Source organism: Rhinoderma darwinii, chromosome 4 (genome assembly GCF_050947455.1).
Source record: "Rhinoderma darwinii isolate aRhiDar2 chromosome 4, aRhiDar2.hap1, whole genome shotgun sequence".
Lineage (NCBI taxonomy): Eukaryota > Metazoa > Chordata > Amphibia > Anura > Rhinodermatidae > Rhinoderma > Rhinoderma darwinii.
The window spans coordinates 233,347,149-233,374,303 of NC_134690.1; the positions used below are offsets into that span (position 1 = coordinate 233,347,149).

Here is a 27,155-nt window from a genome sequence, read left to right on the forward strand (position 1 = left end):
ATAAGACAAGCCGTTTAAGAAACTTTAGAGGAAATGCATTAGAATGTCAGCATGCGTTCCAAACTTCAGCTTTAATGGGCTAACTACAAAATCAATGCAACATTTTGGCTAGAGCCAAAACATTGCATTGTGACCCAGAGTAACCAATCACAGCTCAGCACTCATTTTCTTATCTGCACTACAAAATAAAGCATGGCAACAAAGCTCTAACATGAAGCTCACTGTATTCGCAGGATACACACCCATGAAGAAATAAATGAATTAACTGAACTAAGGGATGTGTTTTTAATAAAAACCCAAATCAAATCCAAATCTCAAAAGAGAAATCATCTGAACAGTCAAAGTTCTCCTTTTTGGCTGAGTATAAAAAAATACACTGTCTTCCTACTGTGCTCTTTAACAGTTTGAAGAACAGAATGTATGTGTGTGCAGAAAATGCTTCCTTCATTGGTTGCAGTGCATATCTAATGTCTTCACTTTTGACAGGTTCCCGAATACTATTCACATTTAATGGCAATAAAATAAATTGATCAGTTACTTAAAAAAACTCCATTCTCAATATAGGCTACCAAATACATTCAGCGTGTAGAAGTCCAAGTGGTTTCTCCGGCAAGGTACTTGACTGGGCCCATTACAAAAGAACTTTAGGCTGTAATGTACACACATTCATTCATGTATATTGAGGCGCTGTCAGCAAATCGATGCAGGCTAAGATCAACATTAAATGTAAAAAATGCTACATGTGGTAACTAATATCCTGGGAAGGAAAATGCTTCTAGGAAGCTGGTGACAGCTGTGCAGATCATTTGTCAAGACTGAATCTCTGGTTAATGCAGAGCTGCTTTTTCCTTTCTCTGTTCTCATCAAATCTTTGCCAATCAGAATTGTGCTGAACAGCATTCATCTGAGACAGACTGGTTGCTAAGGATAAAAAGCCTTGCATATGAGGTTGTTAGATGGTTTTCCCCTAGCAACCAGTCTATCTCTAATTATTTAGCTGTTCAGCAAGGGAGAAAGTCACTGGGCTGATAGCAGAGAAGGCATGGAGATGTGCTATTACTCAAACCAAGCTTTTCTCTATCTTACTGTGTATTGTAACATATTTGTAGACACATTTGAACCTCTTTTAAACAAGAGTATTGCTCTGCTTGATCCTTAGAATAAAGTACTACACTTTAAATGTCACATTTAGGGAAATACAAAAAAATATCAAAAGGGTTCTCTGGGCCTAACACATATAGTTTATTGGATGGAATCATGCGTGCACATATTGTGATAGAAAAGTAGAAGCATAAATGACCAACGATTAATGAAAAACTGTATTTAAAGGCTAGGTACACCTTTAAGTTATTTTTTATAAATTAAATCAATGTTTTTTGTGTTTTTAAGCACTTTTCCTTTGACTTTAATTTTAAAAAATTACAGCTACATAGAAGCTGTATAGTAAATAGTAAAATACTCTATTAATAAAAGTCAATTAGAAATGTAAAAGAGTATATAGCCTGTAAGCTATTTGAAAACATGAAAAATTATTTTGTAAAAGGTAGTTTCTACGGTAGTAGGAGAAGGAGTTAGGGTGTATTCACATCAGCGTGAAGCCCTCAGCGGAAAGGCAAACGAAACCACATCGGTGACAAATGGAAACCATTAGCAAAGTAACCGTCACCATTGAGATCAACAGTGATGCAAACGGCAGCTATGGTTTCCGTTTGCCTTTCCGTTCGAAGGCAAACCCCTCAACGGAACCCCTCAATGGAAAGACAATGCTCATGTGGACAGGCCCTTAATATGACATATATTTTTTTGCATAGTACATCCCCTCAACTTTTTCCGCCTCTGCTAACAACCAAGCCCGCGTTTATTTTCCAAAAATATTCGTTAAGTATGGATGGAGGACATTCGAATTATTATGTGCACTGAATTACTGTGTAAATACTAATAACTTGTTGGCGAAGTATAGGAATTTTTATTTTCAGTCGCTTGCAGTTGTTATTTTAAAAGGTGCTAAAATCAAAGCAGAAACCAAGAAAACAAACGTACAGAAAGGCTGCTTGGCATATAAAGTACAACCAAATAGATGCACTTTAAATGGGAAATTAGCCCCATTACCTTTAAGGGCTAATGCAGTGGGTGCTTGGTGCACCCACTAAATAGCACCTTGATCTGCGGTTTTGGGAGCAGCTTGCCTAGTCCTTAAATTGATACGCGGAGCAGTGTATAGGATTCACTACTGACTCCTTGCTATTGACCTATCAGTATTGCTGTCAGTTGTCTTAGCATTGCTAATAGGCCAAAAGCAAGAAGACGGGCAGAGATTCAGAGTACATAGGTTCTGTGAGTAGTCAAAACCAGTGTACATATGGGATAGGGGTTAGTGGGTACACTTAGGGACCTCTGCTTTAAGACAGATACATTTCAGAGTGCATCTGTTTGATAATTGATTCACTGTAAGGTTTCTTTCATTAAACATACAGTTGCTTCTCCTAATAACCAATCTCTTCAGCTATTACAGAACCAAAAGTCTCAGTAAAACAGTAGGAAAAGCGGATTTTTTCCCCCCCATCTCATATATGGAATAGAAATATGGGAGACTTACCTTTGTCTTATTGTTGAACTTTTTAAAAAGATACATTTTTGCACTATATTCAGCCATCTCCAGAGGTTCTGACAAAGTAAAAGAAAGCAGCACGCGTTTCAGTCACACGTAGATGAAAGAGCCATGTGCTTTCTTGGTCCTGGTATTATTTAGTCAGTTGAACACTAGACCACAAATGCAAAAACACTGAGGCTTGCCAAAGGAACGCTCAGGATGGTTTATTGTTACAAAGAAAAAGGATCTGTGTGTTCAAGACTTTTAGCTGTGAAGGGAGGAAATTCACCCAACAGGGGAGCTACAGTTTGGGCAGGCGTTCAAGTTGAAAAATGACTATGAATGGCATAACATTAGTCCTATTACTATTTTTTGTTGACTTTATTTGGTAAAATGCCAGCCTACAGTAGATAATTATTGCACACAGGCATAAATAATGTCAGGTAGAGGGCACATGTAAATATGTTATGTTATATGTTAATATGAGCGTTCGTACCAGAAATCTTTCTGTAATTAATTTATAATAACATACATTTGCCAATATACAAGGCTGGCTTCAAATGTATGTGGGCTCTTGGAAGTGTCCATCTTGACTCCATTAAATCCACCCGTGGTTTGACAAGTGTACAGCAGGTTTACCCAGATCGCCAGATGTCCCTCAAGCCCAGTAGGCTCTGCCATCTGCTGAGATTTTCCTGATCTGACGCTGATCCTGCCCATCGTCAACTTGATTTTAAGCATCTACATTATTATTGTGCTACGATAGTGGCTTGGTAGCCAGCACTAGGACCTTGGGTTTGATTCCATAATTTCCTAGCAAAGCCCAATTAACTTAATTTATAGTGCTATAATTGTATATCCTATAAGTGTATGTAGATGTCATAGAGGGGGTCCCCCGCTTGGGATACTTGGCATCACTAAATATTACACGTTTACCTTTTGAAAATAGTGCTTGACATGTAATACTACATTTCACCTACACCAACTCTGCAGGGGAAATACGTAAGCACTGAACTGGAGGAGCTGCATTAAGAAAGGAGGGTCGTCTTGATAGACTATTTGAAGAACACCTAGGACTAGGGTAGAAACCCAATGAGCCATGAAATTCAACATTGATTATTTGGTACAAGATGTTTACTTTTATTGTCAATAAGATAAAGAAAAAACAGCCAAAACAAATGACGCCGAAGTACAAAGTGTCTTCTAGCATAGAATAAAGTATGCATCAATGAAGAATACATAAATATCTGTATCTATCATTATCAATATTATTACTATCTATCTATCTCATATCTATCTATCTATCTATCTATCTATCTATCTATCTATCTATCTATCTATCTATCTATCTATCTATCTATCTATCTTGTTTCCCTACGTAAAAGGGATAGCATAAGTAATAAATAATTAATCCCTAAACATTCGTTGATACAAATAAACCAAATCACTTCTTCAACAAGAGGAGAGCTTCAAGGTTGAACTGATGCCATCATGACAGCCCTTCTACTCCCTCCATTGAAAGAATACAGGCACTCTAAATGGTCCATGCATTTTGTTGACGTTGACAGGCAAGTAAGCACAGACAATTTGATTTTCATGTGCCTGTTCTTCCCTAATAGTCACATCTCTCGTGCTTGTAAAGCTAGAGATACATTGAATAATTATATATTAGGGAACTGCTGGAATTACAATTACATAATATAATAATACATATTCGACACGTTTTTTTTGTCATTTTTCTATATTGTTGCGGCTATTTTTGCAACAGTAACAACACCTTAAAGAGGCTCTGTCACCACATTATAAGTGCCCTATCTCCTACATAATGTGATCGTGGCTGTAATGTAGATAACAATAGTGGTTTTTATTTTGAAAAACAATAATTTTTGAGCAAGTTATGCACAATTTTAGATTTATGCTAATTCGTTTCTTAATGCCCAACTGGGCATTTTTTAACTTTTGACCAAGTGGGCGTTGTAATACTATAATACTATGGCTGTGACACTGTCCAATCAGATATGGATAGTGTTACAGCAAGAGCGAGGATAGAGGAGAGAGTGTGCGCGCGTGCGCACGCTCTCACTCTCAAGCTTTCAAGATCAGTCTTCTGCCGAACTGGCAAGAAGGCGTGTCACTGTTACGGACAGTGTAAGGGCTGTGGAGAGGAGAGAGCGCAATGACTTTCTTAATGCCCAACTGGGCGTGTTTTTACTTTTGACCAAGTGGGTGTTGTGGAGAGAAGTGTATGACACTGACCAATCAGCGTCATACACTTCTCTCCATTCATGTAATCAGCACATAGTGATCTCGCGAGATCATGATGTGCTGTCACATACACCCACATACGCGTGATCACTCTGTAAATGACAGCACAACGTGATCTCGATGTGCTGTGCTGTAAGTCCCACACAAATGTTACCAAAAAGTGTTGGGATTGTGAATAGACAGCCCGTCCTAGCTGGAAGTGATGTCTATTCACTGTCAAGACACTTCAGTAACGTTAATGAGTGAGTAAGTGACTGCACATAATGAACAACGCAGGATCACTATGTGCAGAGTAAATGAATGGAGAGAAGTGTATGAAACTGATTGGTCAGCGTCATACACTTCTCTCCACAATGCCCACTTGATCAAAAGTAAAAACACGCCCAGTTGGGCATTAAGAAAGGCATTAGCATAAATCTAAAATCGCTCATAACTTGGTGAAAATAGATTGTTTTTCTAAATAAAAAACACTGTTGTAATCTACATTACGGTGCCGATCACATTATGTAAGAGATTGGGCACTTATAATGTGGTGACAGAGCCTCTTTAAGCTCTGGCAGGGCTTAACAATCAAGCATAGAAGGCAGACCTGGAGGCTATCACTTGGCCTCCGACTGCCATGGAAACTGCTCAACACTCAGCGATTGGGGGACAGAGGGAGACCCTTCCCCTATCTAGCCACTTAAATGCTGCAGCTGCTATTGACCACGGCATCTGAGGAGTTGAAAGGCTATTGCAGGCCGGTGTCAGTGGTATAAATCAGCCAACACCCACTGCGCATGTTGTGGACTCAGCTCCTAAGCCACTCATATTGCTAGAGTGCACGTCCTTTGTAAATATACGGCGGAAGTCGCGAGGGAGTTATAGTAACCGTGATGCAACCAAATTGGTCACCACATGCACATTTAAGCCATTTCTTGAACACAAGGATTGGACATAAGTGACAGACATAGGTGACATAAGTTCATCTCACCTGATTCTAGTGGCTTTATAGTTTATTGCTCAGCATTCAGCGAACACAGACAGGTGCATGTGTACCACCAAAGGTAAATGTCAATGGTCCGCACAGTGAATGATGCAAAAGGAAAGTTTTTCGATATTCCATATACTCCATTAGACAGATATCGCAAGGGTAATAAAAGCAACTGCTATGACAAAGGCTATGATTAAGTTGATGTTCACACAGGGCGGATATGCTGCATAAAAGTACACAGCGTATCTGCCCTGGTGGCCGCAGGGAGTTCCGGCCGAAAAAAACAAACGACAGTGTGGTGCAGTTTTTTGTCCGGAATGTCCACTGCAGAAAACGGTTTCATACTTACCCGTAGTCATGGCGACGTGTCCCTCTGCCGTCCTGCAGCCTGGCCTCCTTGGCTGCAGCGGTCACATGGGATAAAACGTCATCCCTTGAGGCCGGGCTGTAAGCAGGAGCAGGGAATTCTGGGTATTCTCTTTTCTTTTCTGAGTTGCGATTTTTACTGTGGATTGCAGCTTTTACCCCGCAAAAACCGTAACATCTGCTATTTGTTGCAGGTTTTATCTCCCCATTGAATTCAATGGGGAATACTGCAACAAAAAAGCAGCGATTATGCAAATATAATTGACATGCTGCGGATTAAAAAAACGCACCGCAGTTCAATTATTTCTGAGTGTCTTTTTACGCTTGTGATTTACGCAGCATGTGGATGAGATTTGAACAATGTGCTGTTACTGTATTATGCTGCGGATTTTCTGCAACTAAATCCGTAGTATTTACGCTACATGTGAACCCGGCCTAAGAGTGCAGTGGGCGCTTGAAACGCGTAAGCGGTTGCTTTTAATACTCTTGTGATATCTGTCTGACGGAGTATAAGCAATTAAGAAATACTTACCTTTAGTAACACGTAAAGTGTTGGATCATTCACTGGGCAAACTACTTTATGCTGCACCATAAAGTTGCTGACAAATTCCATTTAAAGAAACACTCCTGCCAACTCCCCCCCCCCCCCCCTACAATAAATATACCTGTTAAATATTACATGTCATTTTGCAGTCCGGTCTTCTTTGTAATATTTCTCAGCTCAGCAGCCATGTTTTATTCTTTTTGACTTTACAAATCATGAAGTTTCTGCTTTCATTACTTAGTATAGACAAAGGAATGGACAGCATCTAAAGCACAAAACAAATATTGTGCAGTGCAAGTCTTCACGGGGGGCACTTTCCAACTGGCCCCAAACTCAGCATCAATTAAAGGTACAGGCAGCAAACTCACATCTTTATTCAAAAAGTATGTGGATTTCATTCTGGTTACTACATCATATTTTAAGCAAAAGGATGAACTGCTCTAGTTAGGTGACCACCAAATTAAACTAAAACCTAAGCACAGATCTAGTGGTCACTTTGCTGTCACATGGTCTGTTGTTACGCAGCAACCACCAGCCGTTGCAAGTGCATTTAAAATACTATAACAACACTATTCAAGTACATGAGGATGTGCATTATAATATAGGGAACAAATTGGCAAAACATTTCTTTAACTTGGATGCCAATGATAGGGAAAACAGATCTATCAATTTCTACATAATCATAAAACTTATCTAAGAAGTCATTGTCTAGATACAAAATAAGAGTAATATTCTAATTATATAAGTGAAACTTAAGCAACATGTAAAATTGAATGAATGGTAAATCTTTGGAATGGTAAACAGATTGATCTTCAGTATAATGTGGCTTAATCACTTAAAGGGAATCTGTCATTACATATACAGCCAGGAGGGCAATAATGTCCCTTTCTGAAATGTTCCTTGCAGCATAAAGGAAAAATAAAGTTATAAAGTAGTTACCTGTAAAGAATTATGGTACCAGTTATGGTCCAGGACTGCTCAGGAGTCATGCAGTCCTGGCTTGGTTGACATCTCACAGGCAAGGATATGTCATTACAAGCCAGCTTCAGTGGCAACCGGTGCATGCACAATGCGTAGATAAAGCCGAGGCTAGCACACCTCGCTTCACTCGGCATGCACTGATTTTGTTGCACCAGGGACACCACTGGCGGCCGACGAAATCTATTGACTTTATTGGATCCTGTTGGAATGTTCATTGTTTTACCGGTAACAATAGCGCAGCATGCATTGTTTCCGCTAATCTCAGCCGGATCTGCAAAGGTGGCCCCTAACAGAGCCTACAACGCAGATGTGAAAGAGGCCTAAGTAAATACGGCACTTTACTTATATTGTGGTGATCCTGATCTACAGTCTGTGCAATAGTCGAGTGCTCCTTTCACAATTCTTCATACTTCAGAATGGAACTCTCCCAGCATTGTGTCGGCAAAGAGCTTTCTCTGGTACTTTGTGTTCTGGGGAAGTGCTATCTTTACATGCTGCATTGTACAGTAACCTGCAGTGCATTATTAAACCTCAGCTGATTAGCGACATCTGACAACAAGCACATATATAAATGATGACCAGAGGAATTGTGAATGCAGCTCCGGTCTATAATACAGGCAGTAACTAAGCATCAGTGCAAGAAAAGTAATACAATGTATTTACAAAGATAGTCACCATTTCTATACACATGTCTGTAGAACACTGTAAAACGCGCTTTTTGTTCACCTTTTTTTTTTAACTATAATAGGCTGATCATGCGCACTCCAAAGAAAGCCGAGCAGAGCTGACATGAGATGAAGAGGAACAGTGCTTTCACAGAGGTTGAACACCCGCAGAACTAATTTTGGTGTCATATCCTGGCAATATACCACCCCTGTCTATCCTGATGTGCTGATAAGACTGATCTGCCCTACAATGTCCACAAGTTCATGTTTCATGCAGCAGTCTCCTTCTTGCCAGTCTCACACAAGCACATCTGCACAATAATTTCTAATGTAAATATTCTAGTAATCTAATAATATGCACACAAGAACATTACCATAAAATAAAAACAAATCACCAGTTCTTTCATGGTCTCCTGTTATCAAGTTGATAAAAATGATCTTCAGCTGATTCTTCATTATAATTTATTGTTATTAATAAGCTGGGAGACTACCAATATGGCAGCAATTATGATACCCACAAGGGTTGTCAAATTCAGATGTCTGAAGAAGTTGTAATGGTGCCCACTGTCAGACTGTGTGTGCTACCATATGGTGCCTGGGAGTCACTGTATTCTACCCTAAATGCGCTTCTAGGGGTGAATATCTCTTCCTGAGATATAGAAAAACTTCTGTGAGCCTTCATGCAGAATTGGAAGCACACCAAGGTACACTATGGAACCATAGATTTTTATTACGTATCTTTACCACATACATAGGTAATATGGGCATGTGCATTATCACCTGGTAAACACTGTTTTTAGCAAACAATCAAGGACAACTCAAGGACTTATTTTCTCATTTGTGGGGAACGATTTCAAGAGTGTGTGTTTATGAGTTAAAGATGATACATTATATGAAAAGAAATCACAAGACAGGAAATCCTCTGCGAGAAGCTGCTGGATTCTGTTAGCAGAGACACAGTATATAGAGAGCTCTTCAGTATGTTTTCAGACACATTATTTGGCACTGGTTTGTTCCAAAATAATATTACAACACATTCAAGAAAAAAGAAAACGTTTTTAGCTCTTTGATACTAAACACAGAGTGTGCAGTTCCCGTTTTTTTTTTTTTTGTTTTTGTTTTTTTTTATTTATAAAAATATTTGAGCAGTGCATAAATAGCGATTCCCTAATACAGCGCCATCCCTAGAATTGCTCCTTTTAGAAGCAGCTGTGATCTGAAAATAATCTCCAGGGCTGCTGGTAATTTCCCATATTGGCCCAGTGCAACAGCTATCCACACCATTCAGCCTGTATTCTCCCAATGCAATGCACAGAGACGCTGCAGTGATTTCATCCCACTTGTAAAGGGAAGAAATCTGACAACGGCAATATACGGTATAAGGGAAGTGCAGATAATACAGAACTAGCTTCCAGATATTTCAGACAGCCATAATAAACAAAATTCTAAAAGCTAGTTTCACATGACGTAAACATATAGTAACTATGAATGAAATGCAGACCTTGGTTTGCCTCCCACTGTTGTGACTTTTGCATCACTACAGGAATCAGCTCTTCTCAATTTCCATCTCTTCTTATTTTTAACAGAGGATGACAAGCAAGTATTGTCGCCAAGGAAAGTCCCAGGAGGCCGGACTGCGACACGTCGCCATGGCTATGTAAGGGCATGGCCACACGTGGCGGATTTCCTCCGCAACTGTCCGCATCAATGCCGCACAGAATCTGCGTTGCAGATTCTGCTGCGGATCTGCACAAAATGTGCAGTAAATTGATGCGGACTAGCTGCTGCGGACTGCGGTAAAAGTACTTCCCTTCTCCCTATCAGTGCAGGATAGAGAGAAGGGACAGCACTTTCCCTTGTGAAAGTCAAAGAAATTCATACTTACCGGCCGTTGTCTTGGTGACGCGTCCCTCCTTCGGCATCCAGCCCGACCTCCCTGGATGACGCGGCATTCCATGTGACCATGCCTGTTATTGGCTGCAGCCGTCACTTAGACTGAAACGTCATCCTGGGAGGCCGGACTGGAGACAGAAGCAGGGAGTTCTCGGTAAGTATGAACTTCTATTTTTTTTACAGGTTGCTGTATATTGGGATCGGTAGTCACTGTCCAGGGTGCAGAAACAGTTACTGCCGATCGCTTAACTCTTTCAGCACCCTGGACAGTGACTATTTACTGACGTCTCCTAGCAACGCTCCCGTAATTACGGGAGCCCCATTGACTTCCTCAGTCTGGCTGTAGACCTAGAAATACATGGGTCCAGCCAGAATGAAGAAATGTCATGTTAAAAAAGCAAGACGCATCCGCAGCACACATAACATGTGCATGACAGCTGCGGACTTCATTGCGGAATTTAGAATCTCCATTGAAGTCAATGGAGAAATTCCGCCATGAGTCCGCCACTGCTCCGCAACAGACAGAGCATGCTGCGGACACCAAATTCCGCTCCGCAGCCTATGCTCCGCAGCGGAATTTTACGCCTCGTCTAAACGAACACTTCTAAATAGAAGTGGAAGGCAATGGAGAAACGGCTCCGCTGCGGATTAACGCTGCGGAGTGTCCGCAGCGGAATTTAAGTGAAATTCCGCCACGTGTGAACCCAGCCTAAGTATGAAACTTTTTTTTTTACGCGGTTTTCCGCAATGGACATTCCGACCAAAAAACTGCACCACGATTACTGAAGCCTCATCCACTTTGCTGCTACTGTAAACACTGCCGATTTTCCGCATGTTAATCTGTTGCGGAAAATCCACAGCGTGTCAGGCCTGTTCAATTCCGTCAATTTATGTATTCCGATACTAAGCTGTGTGGCCGCACAGCTTAATATTGAAATAAAGAGAATATGGCGCGCGCACTCTACCGCACCTGTGATGTTCTCTTCCTTCAGCAACCGCCCCACTCATCAAGAGTGCCGGCCACGCTCCTCCTTCCTTTCTCTACTGCCACCAATGATAAGCTGAGAATGTGAGAAAGGGGGAGGGAGCGGAATGTCGCGAGCGGCACAGGTTTCCTGATGACGTGCCTGTGTCGCTCGCGCTGCAGTGTACAGTGACAGATCAGCCCCAGGCAGGTATTACAGCAGAGCAAAAGACTGAAATAAAGCACTAGTATTTTACGCAGCCAGTATTGAGGAAAATTGGGGTTAATCTGACCCAGATTAACCCCAATATTGCCATTATGTGAGGGAAATGATGAAGTCACTTATCATTAATGTGAGGCACATGGTGTTATTAATTTAGTAACTCAATGTTCCTCACATTAATAGGGATTAACCCCATCGTGTACCTCACACATTAACACAATGTTGCCCATTACAACTGTGAGCGAGGTACTTGATGGGATCACTTACTATAATGACTATAATGGGCACCATTGGGTTAATGTGTGCAGGAAATGATGTGGTTAATTCCCATGGCTGTGTTCGGTGCGTGAGATACGGACCGTATGTCGCCCGCTTTTCCTGGATCCAGCATAGTTCAGAAAGCCGGTCTCCTAGCATCATAGTCATTCATGCTGCAGTGAGTCACTGCCTCCCCGCGAGAATACCGTCCTATACTGAAAACATGATTACACTATGGGACAGTATTCAAACTTTTGTGTTGTTTATGTAGTTCATATATGTGGGGTTCGTGTCTGCCTCCATTTTATGATCTTGTACTCCTCCCATTCTGCCCTGGCTGATTTTAATTAGTTTAGTGCTGGATCCTACCATCCCCAGATATATGTAGGCTTTTTCCTAGTTCTGGGTGTATGTGCAGAGTAGGTTCCCACCTATAGAGTTCGCCTTGTCGTGGCAGGTGGGCTCACACAATTTGATCAAAATGTGCACTAAGAACCTCCCTATTTGTAAGTAGATTTAGCAGTAATGCATATTTATTTATATTTAGTGGTTTAGGTGGCATTAGTGTTCACAGTGTGCTGTCGCCATTTTCTTGTGTGCTATATATATATATATATATATATATATGAGACTTCTAGGTGGTAAATTACAGAAAGGATTTCTGCTGTGTATGTTTATGCACGGGTATTTAAGTGAGACTTTTCCTGCGGTGCTGCTGTCAAGACGACTTCCTCTGCTATTTCTACCTCTTAAATAAACACTGCAGACCTGGCTGCTAAACCTGAAGCAAAATAAGCCACCTGTCTTTTGGAGACATTATCTGACAGCTTGCCAAAAGCAATATGGAAGGCATTCCTGTACTATTCTGAATCACTGCCGCAGATTACCTGCTGTAATATCACTGAATCCATAGTGTTTGATACTATTACAGAAAGGCTTCCAGCATTGACTAGTATAGATGATATGATGTATAGAGTAAATGCCCCCTGTGCTGAGAAAGGTCAAATGCAGACACAACATCACAGTACAGGGCTCTAGAAATCATCAGAAACACTACATAATACCTGCATGGTGGTCTTCTCTAAGGGCTTATTCAGACAAGCGTAAATCTTGTCCGTGTGACGGCCGTTTTTTTTTTACTGCCGGACGCATACATTTCAATGGGGCTGTACCCACGGCCGTTGTTTTAATGGACTGAAAAAAATTCCTATTTTCGTCCGTTTTCACTGACCCAAGTCTATGAAGGATCTGTGAAAACGGGTCCCGCAATGATGCGACTCGGATGTGGAAAAACTGCTGTCTTTCATGTCCGAGTTTGGACTACTTCTAAATCTGGCCTAAGGAAGCAGAAAAAAACAGTGACAGACTGGTGGTTCAAATACAGACACCTATGTTCAATGATCGCCCGCAGAGATATATTGTAAATGAAACCATCCATTTTAGGCATAATCAATTTTTTAAAAAAAATAGACATGTAGAAAACCTGTACATTTTCATCCAGAGAGATCAACAAAAGGGACAGGTGAGGAGATACCGTACCAGCACTAACACCATGGCTGACAATTCAAAGTGTGGCTTCACCTTTTAAATAGTAACCCCACAACTGAGTTTTATTGGACTAGAATATCTTTTAAATGCTCGATCCGATCATCGCACCACGGCAGCGATCAGACAATGAACGAGCAATTGCAGCCAGAATAATGGTCGCTAGTCGCTTGACAATGTGCAAAGAGTATGAGGACGAACGATCGTATTAGCGATAGGTAGAATAACTCTGCTGGTGAATAATAGGGATACAGCAAGGAAAATGGACATTATCAACAGCATCTTCAGAACAATTTCAATAACATCTTTATACTATGGTTTTCTCATATTCTTCATAAACACTTGTACAGATGTAATGTACTGACGGAGATCACACCGGCCCCTCTGCTCTGTAAATAAAGATACTGGTGAGAGGTATATATTCTGGCTTTACTGAGAATGTAACAACCTAATATAGGTTTTATTGCCTCCGAGGTGGACCTTCATTTTACTGCTCTATTACTTTCTTTACAAGCTTGTGATCTCTATGACGTTATAGTGCAAGATTAGGATGATTACCATTGTACTTCAGAGAATATCACAATGATTGTGTGATTCATCAAATGATTTATAAACACACAATAATGAATATGCCCTACGAATATATTACATATGTGTAAGGCTGGGTTCACACGACCTATTTTCAGACGTAATGAAGGCGTATTACGCCTCTAATTACGTCTGAAAAAACACCTCCAATACGTCGGCAAACATCTGCCCGTTACTTTCAATGGGCTTTACGATGTACTGTGCCGACGACCTGTCATTTTACGCGTCGCTGTCAAAAGATGGCTCGTAAAATTACAGCCTCGTCAAAAGAAGTGCAGGACACTTCTTGGGACGTTTTTGGAGCCGTTTTCTCATAGACGCCAATGAAAACAGCCAAAAAAAGCTGCGAAAACGGTGCGAAAAACGCGAGTTGCTCAAAAAACGTCTGAAAATTAGGTGCTGTTTTCCCTTAAAAACAGCTCCCTATTTTCAGAAGTTTTTGGCTCAGCGTGTGAACATACCCCAACTCTAATTCACATATCAGTTCTCTGGAAATATTCTAACATTAGAAATACTTACATGATATGCAAGAGTTTGCTATAATGACACCGACATATACCATAGAATAGTGATCCCCAACCACCAGGCCGTGGACTAATACCGGGCCGTGGATCATTTGGTACCGGGCCGCGGTATTTGGTATCCGTCCCAGTGGCTGCTGAGAATTCTGGGCAAAAAACACGCATCAAATTGTCCACTGTGGAAAACTGCTGAGCACTCAGGATTCGTGACGTTTTATCCCAAGAGACTGCTGCAGCCTGTGATTGGCTGCAGCGGCAGTCACATGGGATAAGGCGTCATCCCAGGAGGCCGGACCTCTGACGTCATTCAGGCCGGCCTCCTTGGATAACGTTTTATCCCATTTGTCCGCCACTACAGCCTGTGATTGGCTGCAGCGGTCACACGGAATGGCTCGTCATACCAGGAGGCCGGTCTGGAGGAAGAAACAGACTTCTGAGTAAGTATAAGATTTTTTATTTTTTCTTCAGCTCCCCTTTTTTTGCGGCGCAATCGCTGCGATTGAGTTCAATGTAGACAACTCACAACAAATAAGCAGGTTTACACAAATAAAAATGTACAATTTACAATTAAATTCTGCACCGCTAGTCAATTTCTGAGCGTTTTTTTCCGCTCACTATTTACGCAGCGTGTGGATGAGATTTGTCCTATCTCATCCACTTTGCTGCTACTGCAGGCTGCGGATTTTCCGCATCAAATTTTGTTGCGGAAAATCCGCAGTACTTACGCAACGTGTGAACTGACCCTAAACCCCAAAACAAATCTGTGTACATTTTTTTTGCATGAAACTGGTCCTTGGTTAAAAAAAGGTTGGGGACCCGTGCCATAGCAGACATGCCAGTGTAACACAATCACACACACACAGGCTGATTACATCACAAATGACATCTCATAAGGGCATGACCACACGTGGCGGATTTCCTCCGCAACTGTCCGCATCAATGCCGCACCTAATCCGGGTTGCGGATTACGGCTGCGGATCTGCACAAAATGTGCAGAAAATTGATGCGGACTAGCTGCTGCGGACTGCGGGAAAAGTGCTTCCCTTCTCCCTATCAGTGCAGGATAGAGAGAAGGGACAGCACTTTCCCTAGTGAAAGTAAACGAATTTCATACTTACCGGCCGTTGTCTTGGTGACGCGTCCCTCTTTCGGCATCCAGCCCGACCTCCCTGGATGACGCGCCAGTCCATGTGACCGCTGCAGCCTGTGCTTGGCCTGTGATTGGCTGCAGCCGTCACTTAGACTGAAACGTCATCCTGGGAGGCCGGACTGGACACAGAAGCAGGGAGTTCTCGGTAAGTATGAACTTATATTTTTTTACAGGTTGCTGTATATTGGGATCGGTAGTCACTGTCCCGGGTGCAGAAACAGTTACTGCCGATCGCTTAACTCTTTCAGCACCCTGGACAGTGACTATTTACAGACGTCTCCTAGCAACGCTCCCGTCATTACGGGAGCCCCATTGACTTCCTCAGTCTGGCTGTAGACCTAGAAATACATGGGTCCAGCCAGAATGAAGAAATGTCATGGCAAAAAAGCAAGACGCATCCGCAGCACATATAACATGTGCATGACAGCTGCGGACTTCATTGCGGAACTTAGAATCTCCATTGAAGTCAATGGAGAAATTCCGCCATGAGTCCGCCACTGCTCCGCAACAGACAGAGCATGCTGCAGACACCAAATTCCGCTCCGCAGCCTATGCTCCGCAGCGGAATGTTACGCATCGTCTAAACGAACACTTCTAAATAGAAGTGGAAGTCAATGCAGAAACGGCTCCGCTGCGGATTAACGCTGCGGAGTGTCCGCAGCGGAATTTAAGTGAAATTCCGCCACGTGTGAACCCAGCCTTACTGTGTATTACATTCGGTAAATGGCTCATGTATGTCAGCAGTGACACAGGAAAAATTACTACTGGCTATTTTGCTAGTAAATCACGCATTGAAGAAAGTAATAAAGTAGTTCCATACATGCGAGCAATGAAAATAAAATATAGCAACCACAATAACACTATAAGCTAAACGCCTCCATGGAAAAAGATAGTAGGCGACACAATAGAAATGGTTGGTAATATTGCTCATTAGATGATTTGTCATAGACAATCTGTAAAACAGAGAATAACACACAGGGTTCTAAGGTTTTTCAGAAATGTTTTACATCAATAATATACTGCAAGGACTAATGTCTGCGGACACTCCTGGTTAGTGGGTTTGGGCAATGGCAGCCATTAATCACAGATGTGTAAAATCAAGCACACAGATATGCGATCCCCATAGAAAAATATTAGCAGTAGAATGTAATGGAGAGCTCAATGACTTTGAACATAGCAATGTGATATGAGGTCACCATTCTCACAAGGCAGTTTGGCACATTGCTGCCCTTCTAGAGCTTCTCCAGTCAACTGTTAATGCTGTCATTGTAAAGCAGAAACATTAGACATGATGACGCAGGTTACACACGCTCATAAGAACTTCAAGGGATTGGTTTTTATGGGCGAGCAGCTGCACGCAAGCCCATGATCACCAAGAGTAATGCCATGTGGTGGCTGGAGTAGTGTAAAGCCCTCTGCCACTGGACTCCCTAGAGTAGTGGAAATGCCTTCTCTGGAGAAAACACATGGCCAACTGTATACTTAAAGGGATTTTCCAGGATTGGAAATACATGGCTTATTTCTCCCAGACAAAGCGCCACACCTGTCAATGGGTTGTGTCTGGTATTGCAACTCAGTTACATTGAAGTGAATGGGGCTGAGATTCAATACCAGACACAACCCATAAATAGGTGTGGCACTGTTTCTAGAAGAAAGCAACCTTGTTTTTCTGATCTTAGACAACCCCTTTAAGTCATGTAATGTATATTTAGCATTCTGCAGATTTGAAGATCCGCATCATGCCCTGAAATCCACCCTGTGTGTATGGGTTTTTGAAGACCCCATTCACATGTATTGTACTGTACTTTGTTGAGGATTTTCTGTGCAGATTCAACAACAAATCCACCACATCTGAATATGGCCAAATGGTACAAGTCACATTAGGGATGTTGTATAACCACCCTGCCATGCAGCTGCCACAATGACACAAACCCATTCAATGCTGTCAAAGTTTCACTGCACAAAACACATAAAAGAAAAGCTCTATTTTCTCCAAAAATAATTACCTAGAAAACCCCAAAAAATGAGAACTTCCGTAGTCAAGACTCCCTTTTCAGAATCAGCCAAGTTTTGGTTTCCAAGAAGTAAAGGAAATTTCTGCCAACCTCTATGGCAATCTCCTCCCTGGCACACAGCGAGAATTGGCTGCAGGCAGGCAGTTCACATAAGATATTTTTTATTAGATAAAGGGCCATTAAAATTCCCTAAATGAAGCTAATAATATAGAAGTCTTCTGCTTGATCTAGAAGATGTTTTCATTCATCAGCATTGACCCTGCAGGTCACCAAAGGCTGGAAAGGTGTATACCTAAGGCTGGCAGTTAAGTGGGTTGGCACAATACGCAGATCTGGCTTCTGAAAATCCTTATAATCAGACACTATTGTCAGGGGAAATTGTGCCCAACCACACATTTGCAATGGCTGCTATAGGTGAAATGTAGTATGACATAGGGACCATTCATATTTCTCTCCCCTGCAGCAGGTTGCCATGCAGGTAGGTTCTCTCAGTGATGTCATAAATAATGTTGCATGCCCGCCTTGCAGAAGTTCACAGTGGAGGAGACCAACGATATAAAAATACACAAATGACAGCATTCTCTGCATTGTAGTATATACTGATGTAGCTGTCAGGTGGTGTGTGTGTGCTATATTTATGCCACCTCTGAGACAGTGAGCGTGTGGCTTGTTCATTGCTGAGCCTTGTACATCAGGTTAGACTCCACTAGACGTTAGGCCGCTACAGCAGTCCTTAAAGAGACACTGCGAAACGTGTCAGACAACACTCAATGGCAGTTTTTACACATTTCAAAGCTGCCGTCCCCCCCAGCAACGTAATTTACATCATTACATAAAGCTGCTTTTGACATGTAAAAATAATCTAAATTCTGCCCATAGTTAAGAAGGAAATGTCTATATAAGCTGAAGTAAAATATGTAATGAGGGCACTGAAGTAGTACTTGAAGCTCATCAACATAATGTATCCAGACAACTGAATAAAACAGATACTACCGAAACTGATATTCGCCATCTTCATGAAGCTCTGCACTTAAAATATGATATTAGACAATGCATTCATAGAATACAGGCTGCCATAAACAGTGCCTACATTCTGCTGATGGTACTCGCATTTCATTTCCTCGCAGCCATGCAAATTTATTATGTGAATTGAACCTAATTGTAAAATGAGCGATGCTGGTATTAAGATTATAAAAGGGAACCCCTCATACCAGCGCTTTATTGTAAGGGATCAATAGGATCGGACGGGTTGAAATCCAACCTTCTTTCCCACAAAGGAAAATGTCGAAGGGCCTTTGAAAAGTCCCCCTACACATAAGATTATCAGTCGACACCATTAAAATTATTGGAAAGTCTATGGCCAGCTTCAGTCATATATAAAGATTCAGTCTGGTATTACAGAATACTTAGGCCTGATTCACACTAGCGCTGTGCATCTCGGACGTGAAAAATGGCAGTTTTTCACGTCCGAGGTGCATCCGTGCTCATCGCTGGTGGACACGATGTCACGCATCCCCCATAGATGAGAGTCTATGGAGGGTTGTGTGATGCGTTAAAAGATAGGACATGTCCCATTTTCCCACGGACCCTTGAACAGCCACATTGAAATACATAGGTCCGTGGGACAGCCGCTGTTTCAACAGCCGTCCCACGGACGTTTAACGTGTTCGTGTGAATCAGGCCTTAGGCCCCATGCACACGAATGTATTTTTGCGTCCGCAATTCCCCCGAAAATCAACGGGAGAATTGCGGACCCATTCATTTCTATGGGCCCATACACACTATCCGTGTTTTCACTGGTCCCCCCCCCCGCATGTCCGCAAATCCTTGCCGCACAAACTCAGGACATGCCTTATTACGGCCCGCAAATTCGATGCGGACATGCCCATAGAAGTCAATGGGCCCGTGGAAAATGCGGGTACACCTCCGTGTGTCAACCGCAGTTTGCGGATGTGTTGCTAGGCGACGACCGGGAATGAGTTCTGTCGTCATCCTGTTTTACCTAGGCTTTTTTTTTAAATCCGGATTACATACGGATGAACTGCGGATTACATACAGATGAACTGCGGAGGACATTTCACGGAACACGGTCCTGGAATTTGGGTTCACACTGAGTTTTTTGCAGGAGGAAAATCTGCATCAAAATTCCATTTGGAATTTTGAGGCAGATTTTCCTCTGCCTGCACGTCGATTTTCGCAGCGTTTTTCGCCCGCGGCCATTGAGCGCCGCGGGCATGAAAAACGCTGAAAAATACGCTTTCTCTGCCTCCCATTGATGTCAATGGGAGGTTAGAGGCGTAAACGCCCGAAGATAGGACATGTCCCTTCTTTTTTCCCGCGAGCCGTTTTTTCAGCTCGCGGGAAAAAAAACACCTCCGCCTCCCATTGAAATCAATGGGAGCCATTTTTGGCGCATTTTCTGACGCGGTTTCCGCGTCAAAAAACTCGTCAAGGAACTCTGTGTGAACCCAGCCTTACAGAGGTTTTTTGGACTAGTTAATAAGGATGTGCTCAAACTTTATAACATAATAGGTTCTTCATTTTAGCCCCACAGTGCCAATCTCCGAGACTAACAGGTGCTGTGTTTGGTTTGTTTCTATACAGATTGCCCATGGACGACCCTATATACTTATTCCTCATCCATGTACACGTTTATGTAACAAACATAGTAGTCTCTGAAGTTGTGGTCCTTGGTATTGTCACTGGAGGTCTATAAAATAAACCTGTCCGGAGAATCCCTTTAAATATGCTCTAGCTACAAAGTACTGTTGTTTTAGAATGTAAATAGATTTCTTTTAAGTAATATATGTGATATGGGTGTGGAAAGGACCAAAGGAGCCAGAAGAGGAAAAAGTAATGCTTATCTGGGGGAGGAAGGATGTGGGAGTTGATGACTTGAAAACAAGCCGGAAAACACCAGGTCTCGATAGGCTGCTATACGCTACGTCTTGTACGTTTTGTTTTCACACATTGTTACACCGAATATTTGCACATATTTCAGACAGTGATAACTGGCACTAATCTCAACCACACAAAATGCCATGTGACCCTCAATCTGCACCACAGAACAAGTCTGACTTTATAGAGAAGTACTGATTACCAAAAGAAACTTTAAAGAGCACCTAACCAAAATAAGAAAATAAAAGCACCCAGCTTTCTGGGCTCCTGCATGGCAAAGATGCCCCTTTTTGCAGCAATATGATACTGGCGGATGCGGAGCTGTAACGGTTGTCACCCCGCTACTTACTGTGGATTTTTGTAATTGTAGGGGGACGCTCTTTAATATATCCTACACAGAGACTAGGATTTGTACATAATGCACATTCCACCACGGTAGGAAGATTTACATGAAGACTGCAGATGGGTAATGACAGCGAGGGGCGACAAATACTGAAGAATGAGCCAAAACAACAAATCCTTGTTTAATATCCCACCGCACTGGGCATTTGTGTCTTTTATGAGCAGTGAAATGAAAGAGGGTTTTGTCTGCCACCCAGATTTAACTGGCAGCAATGCCTCCTTATCCCTGAATAAAACCCCAGGCCTATATGTGTGTGTGATCTATGTCAGTGCCACCATGTAACACTGGTGCGGCTTTACTGATGCCATACTCTCAGTCCGCATGCTTTAAAATACTGCAATGTGGTGCTTGCCCAATAATGCCAATATGCCACCACGCGCGCTGTGACATGTATGTATATATAAATATATATATATATATATATAAATATATAGAGTCATTAGAAATAATATTATTATACCACACAGCAGACTAGTCGGTGACTATACCCACAAGTAGTGCTACCCGTCAGCAGCAGGGTGGCAATACAATACTATCAGCAATGACAAATGCTTCCATTCACAAGCCATACATGAAGCAGACAATGCTAGTATCAGCCTGCTGGGGCCCGGTGTATACGCCATATCCCAGTATTATATGTAGCATACATTTGTGGCATGTCCTCAGTCATGGCCATGTCTATGTGCACTCATATGTACACACAAGAGCTGGAACAAGCGCCCAACACACGACAATACATTGATATACCCGGGGGAACAATGAGACAATACTCCTCCCCCGCCCGCAGACACACACGACCCGGGCACACCGGCCCCGGGTACACGGCGTACATGGTTATGGTTATGTGGTGTCAGAGATGGATGCCGGGTAATGTGTACGGGTACCTGCAGTAGACGGTCCGTCTCCACATTCACATCATCATCGTGTGCAGCTGCTGCTGGGGACTCCTCTTGGCGGGTGTAGCGGGCTGTGCTGCGGTCACACCCGGAGCAGTGCAGGGAGAAGCCCGGCTTGTCGTGCAGTGGAGCAGTGTCTGACAGCAGCTCCCTCCTCCTCCTCCTCCTCTGTGTCTGTGTGTGTGACCAAGAGAGGGGGCTGCAGAGACCAGGCTTGTGCCTCCTGCTCTCCCTGCCCAGTACCCGCTGAGGACTGGAGGAAATCCCAGGATCACTGCTTCAGCTCCGGTTCGGTTTCCTCAATCCCACTACTACAGGCGGATGATAGAGCTGCGGTTCCCCACGATTGTTTTTTCTTCCCTTTTGCTTTGCCAAGGCTCTGAGTGTGATGGGCATTGAACCAACCGCAGGCTGGCCAACTTGTTCAGCCCACTGCTAGGGAGGGTCTTCCTCATCCTATGCATCACATTACTCCTCCTCTGCTACTCACTGGAGACCCCCACACTCCTCATGTGCTGACTGGGAGTACAGTATAATCATATATGCCAGGATGCTCCAATATGGGTGAAGGCAGAACAGGGAAATGCCACAGAACAATGTGGTGGCAGTTCTATGGAGGTGCCATGTGCTTGTTAGTGTAGGCTCACATTCACCCACAGTGCTAGACACTGCAGGAAGCAGCCATTTTTCAGTAGCTAACTACAGGAAGGTAGAAGGCATTTACATGAGGCAGGATGTGAATTTTGCCTCAGGTGCCACTCATGGCTGACTCCAGTGGGGCATCTTTTTTGGCAGATATACAGTGTTCTAGCAGTAAGCGCTGCCCTGACCCAACAATCAGTAATAGAGCACTCCTGCCACACAGACAGCACACCTTGACTTAGGGTATGTGCCCACCTTGGTATGTCGGTCAACAGCAAGAGAAGTGTATGGTAGCTCTGAATACAAAAGAGGGATCCAGCCAGCTACTTGGTACTAGTGTGCCTAATAAACTGCCAGCAATGGGTTTTCAAGGACAAACAAAGGATTTATAAAGGACAGTTTGTAAAGAACAATTTAGAAGTGGCGAAAATAAACCCCCCCCCCCATTCTACGAAATGTGACTACTGTCTACATTATGGGAACGTAGGCGCCATTTGCCCAAATTAACCATAAATAATACATAATAAATAACACAACACAATTTAACCCCTTCAGGACTGAGCCTGTTTTGGCCTTCAGGGCGAAGCCGATTTTTCAAATCTGACGTGTCACTTTATGTGGTAATAACGTTGGCATGCTTTTACCTATCCAAGTGATTCTGAGATTGTTTTCTCGTGACACAGTGGACTTTAAGTTAGTGAAAAAATTTGGTCGATAAATTCAATATTTATTTCTGAAAAACGCCAAGATTTAGAGAAAATTAGCAAAAATTAGCATTTTTCTAAATTTAATTGTACATGCTTGTAAAACAGATAGTAATACCACACAAAATAGTTACTAGTTATCATCCCCCATATGTCTACTTTATGTTTGCATCGTTTTTTGCAATTTTTTTTTATTTTTCTGGGATGTTACAAGGCTTAGAACTTTAGCAGCAATTTCTCATATTTTCAAGAAAATTTCAAAAGGCTATTTTTTTCAGGGAACAGTTCAGATCTGAAGTGGCTTTGAGGGCTTTATATATTAGAAAGTCTCCATAAATCACCCCATTTTGAAAACTGCACCCCTCAAAGTATTCAAAACAGCATTCAGAAAGTGTTTTAACCCTTTAGGCGTTTCACAGGAATTAAAGCAAAGTAGAGGTGAAATTTACAAATTAATTATTTTTTTTTTAAAAACTTCATTTGTAATAAAAAAAAATTTGTACCACAGAATGTTTTACCCAAGAAATGCAACTCCATATTTATTGCCCAGATTCTGCAGTTTTTAGAAATATCCCACATGTGGCCCTAGTGTGGTAATGGACTGAAACACAGGCCTCAGAGGAGCACTTAGTGAATTTTGGGGCCTCCTTTTTAATTTTTTTAAATTTTTACAAGACATAAAGGAGAAAAAACACCCCAACATTTGTAAACCAATTTCTCCCGATTACAGCAATTCCCCATATGTGGTAATAAACTGCTATTTGGACCCACAGCAGGGCTCAGAAGAGAAGGAGCGCCATTTGGATTTCTGATTTTGCTGGAATAGTTTTCAGTGCCGTGTCACGTTTGCAATGCACTGGAGGGACCAAGACAGTGGAAACCCCCCAAAAGTGACTCCATTTTGGAAACTACACCCCTCAAGGAATTTTTCTACGGGCAAAGTTTGCATTTTGACTCCACAGTTGTTTTACTGAATTCATTGGAATTAGGGTACGTTTTACGCCTCGAATTACGCCTGAAAAAATGTCCCTAATATGCCTACAAACATTTGCCCATTGCTTTCAATGGGAATTACGATGTTCTGTTCCCACGAGCCTTTATTTTACGTGTCGCTGTCAAAATACGGTGCGTAAAATGACGGCTCGTCAAAAGAAGTGCAGGACACTTCTTGGGACGTTTTTGGAGCTGGTTTTCATTGACTATAGAAAACAGCTCCAAAAACGGCCGTGAAATACGCCGCGAAAATTTAACTGAAAGGGTTTTCGGGTGCCATGTCGAATTTGCAAAGCCCCTGAGAGGTCAAAACAGTGGAAACCACACAAAAGTGACCCTATTTGGGAAACTACACCACTTAAGGAATCGATCTAGGGGTATAGTGAGTATTTAGACCCCACAGGTCTTTTGCAGAATTTATTAGAATATCAACATTATTTACACTAAAATGTAAAAAAAATTTAATTTCACAAAGGATAAAGGAGGAAAAAGCACCCAACATTTGTAAAGCAATTTCTCCCGAGTACGGCAATACCCCACATGTAGTCATAAATGTATAAATGTTTTTTCATTAGAAAGTAATTAACCCTTTCCGGACTGGTCCATTTTTTCTTTTTCATTTTTCCCTCCCCGTATTCCAAGAGCCATAACTTTTTTATTTTTCCGTCAATAGAGTGGTGTATGGGCTTATTTTTTGCAGAACGAGCTGTAGTTTTTATTGGTACAATTTTTTGGTACATATGACCTTTTGAGCACTTTTTATAAATTTTTTTGGTAGAGTCAAGGTGACCAAGCGATTTTGCCGCTTACAATTCTTTATTTTTCACAGCGTTCACCGTGCGATTTAAATAATGGTATATTGTAATAGTTTGGACAATTTTGTGTATTTTGTATTTTTTTTTACATTACTTTAGAGAAAAAATCTGAAAAGGTTTTTTATTGGACTTTAAATATTTATTCAATTTTTTTCACTAATAATAATTAACTTTTGTTTTTACACATTTTATTAGTCCCCCTAGAGGACTTGAACCAGCAATCAGTAGATAGCTGGTACAATATACTGCAATACTAATGTATTGCAGTATATTGTCTGTTTTACAGGCTTCTGTAACAGCGCAATCGCTGTTCCTATCCGTTAGTCCCGGGTGTCAGCTGTAATACACAGCTGACACCCGCAGCATATGGTGCGGGCTCAGCGCGTGGGCCCGCTCCATACATCACCCCCCACACCACGACATGCTATAAGTCGTGGTGCGTGAAGGGGTTAATGCGCAGCGGATGGTGCAGAGTGAAAATTGCAATTTTCCACTGATATGCCATTTTAGTGCACTATATGTTATGCCCAGTTTGTGCCACTGAAGACAAATACGTCATAATATATTAAACGGGTTCTCCCGGGTATGGCGATGCCATATCTGTGGACGTAAACTGCTGTTTGGGCACGCTGTAGGGCTCAGAAGGGAGGGAGCGGCATTTGGCTTTTGGAGCGCAGATTTAGCTTGGTAGTAGCTCTGGCGTTTTGCTGGTATTTCAGTTTATAATGTGGGGGCATATGTAAGCTTTGTGTGGTACATCAGGGCATAATAAGAGGGTATAATAATGGGGTAAATAATGAATAATCCGCAGATATGTGGCCAGCGTCGCACTGATGGTGCCCAATCTTATCCGCTTTTGGATCACTGCACATTTTGTATCGCCATATTCTGAGAGCCAGAACTTTTTTCTTTTTTCTTCACCGGAGCTGTGTGAGGGCTTATTTGTTGCAGGACAATCTGTAGTTTTCATTGGTACCATTTTGGGGTACATGCCATTTTTTTGATCACTTTTTATAAAAAATTTTGGCAAGCAAGGTGACCAAAAACCATCAATTCTGACTATGTTTTTTATTCTTTTTTTTTTTTACGGCGTTTACCCTGGGCTATAAATGACCATTTTACTTTATTCTGCGGGTCGGTACGATTACGGCGATACCAGATGTATATAGTTTTTTATGTTTTGCAGCGTTTGCGCAATAAAATCACTTATTTATCAAATAAATTATTTTTTGTGTCGCCATATTCTGAGAGCCATAACTTTTTTATTTTTCAGTCAAAAAAGCTGTGTAAGGGCTTGTTTTTTGCGGGACGGGTTGTAGTTTTTATTAGTACTATTTTGGTGTACATGCAACTTTTTGATCACTTTTTATTGTATATTTTGAGAGGGGTGGTGACCAAAAAATGGTGATTCTAGCCTTGTTTTTTAACTTTTTTTTTTTGCGGTGTTCACCGTGCGGGAAAAATAATATTATAGTTTTACAGTTGGGGTCGTTTACGAACGCAGTGATACCAAATATGTGTACTTTTTTTAATGTGCTAATTTTTTTCTTATAATAAAATACTTATAGGAAAAAAAGCATTTTTTGTTTATATAACTTATAACTTTTATTTTTACACTTTTTTAAAACATTTTTATTATCTTTTTTTTACTTGTCCCACGAGGGGACATTTAGCTGATCGCTGCTAGAAGGTAGTGTAATGTGTTCTAAATGTCAATATGACAGTCAGTCACGCCATTTTGATTATCAGGGGCGGGGAGGTGTGATCGGGAGTATAATAGGGGGTGCTGGCCCTTATTTTTACCATTTCTCTCACAGAATATCTATATATTCTGTGAGAGAAGAGAGATAACTAACCACCGCTGTTTTTACAGTGATCGCCGTTACTTGGTGAATAACGGCGGTCATGTGACCAGGAACCGGGAAAAACGGTCCTCGGTCTGTGCTCCAAGGCCTCAGCTACCTCCGTAGCTGAGTACACAGAGTTTAAGCACCTCCCGGGGGCGCTATCTTATGCCAAAGCGCCGCAGTGAAAAGGCGGTGCTCTGGAATAAGTACCCTTAATGGCCGCTGTGAAAACACATATAGGCGGTCATTAAAGGGGTTAAATGGATAAAATAAGGCACAGTATTTTATTCTGGGTTACCTAAAATTAACATTAATTAACCCCTTTAGGACACAGCCTGTTTTGGCCTTGTGGACACAGATGATTTTTTCAAATCTGACATGTGTCACTTTATGTGGTAATAACTCCGGAACGCTCT

General features: G+C 41.9%; 1 protein-coding gene across 3 annotated transcripts in view; it reads right to left on the reverse strand.

The window, feature by feature from the left end:
- Positions 1-22,193, reverse strand: part of FYN (FYN proto-oncogene, Src family tyrosine kinase) — a 197,414-nt gene extending 175,221 nt beyond the window's left edge. For 2 of the 3 annotated variants that reach the window (XM_075862286.1, XM_075862284.1), the window contains exon 1: positions 21,727-22,191. The gene's annotated coding sequence lies outside the window, so the exon portion shown is untranslated. Of the gene's footprint in view, positions 1-21,726 lie in introns of all 3 variants that reach the window. The other variant, XM_075862287.1, reaches the window with a different exon arrangement.
- Positions 22,194-27,155: the final 4,962 nt, after the last annotated feature.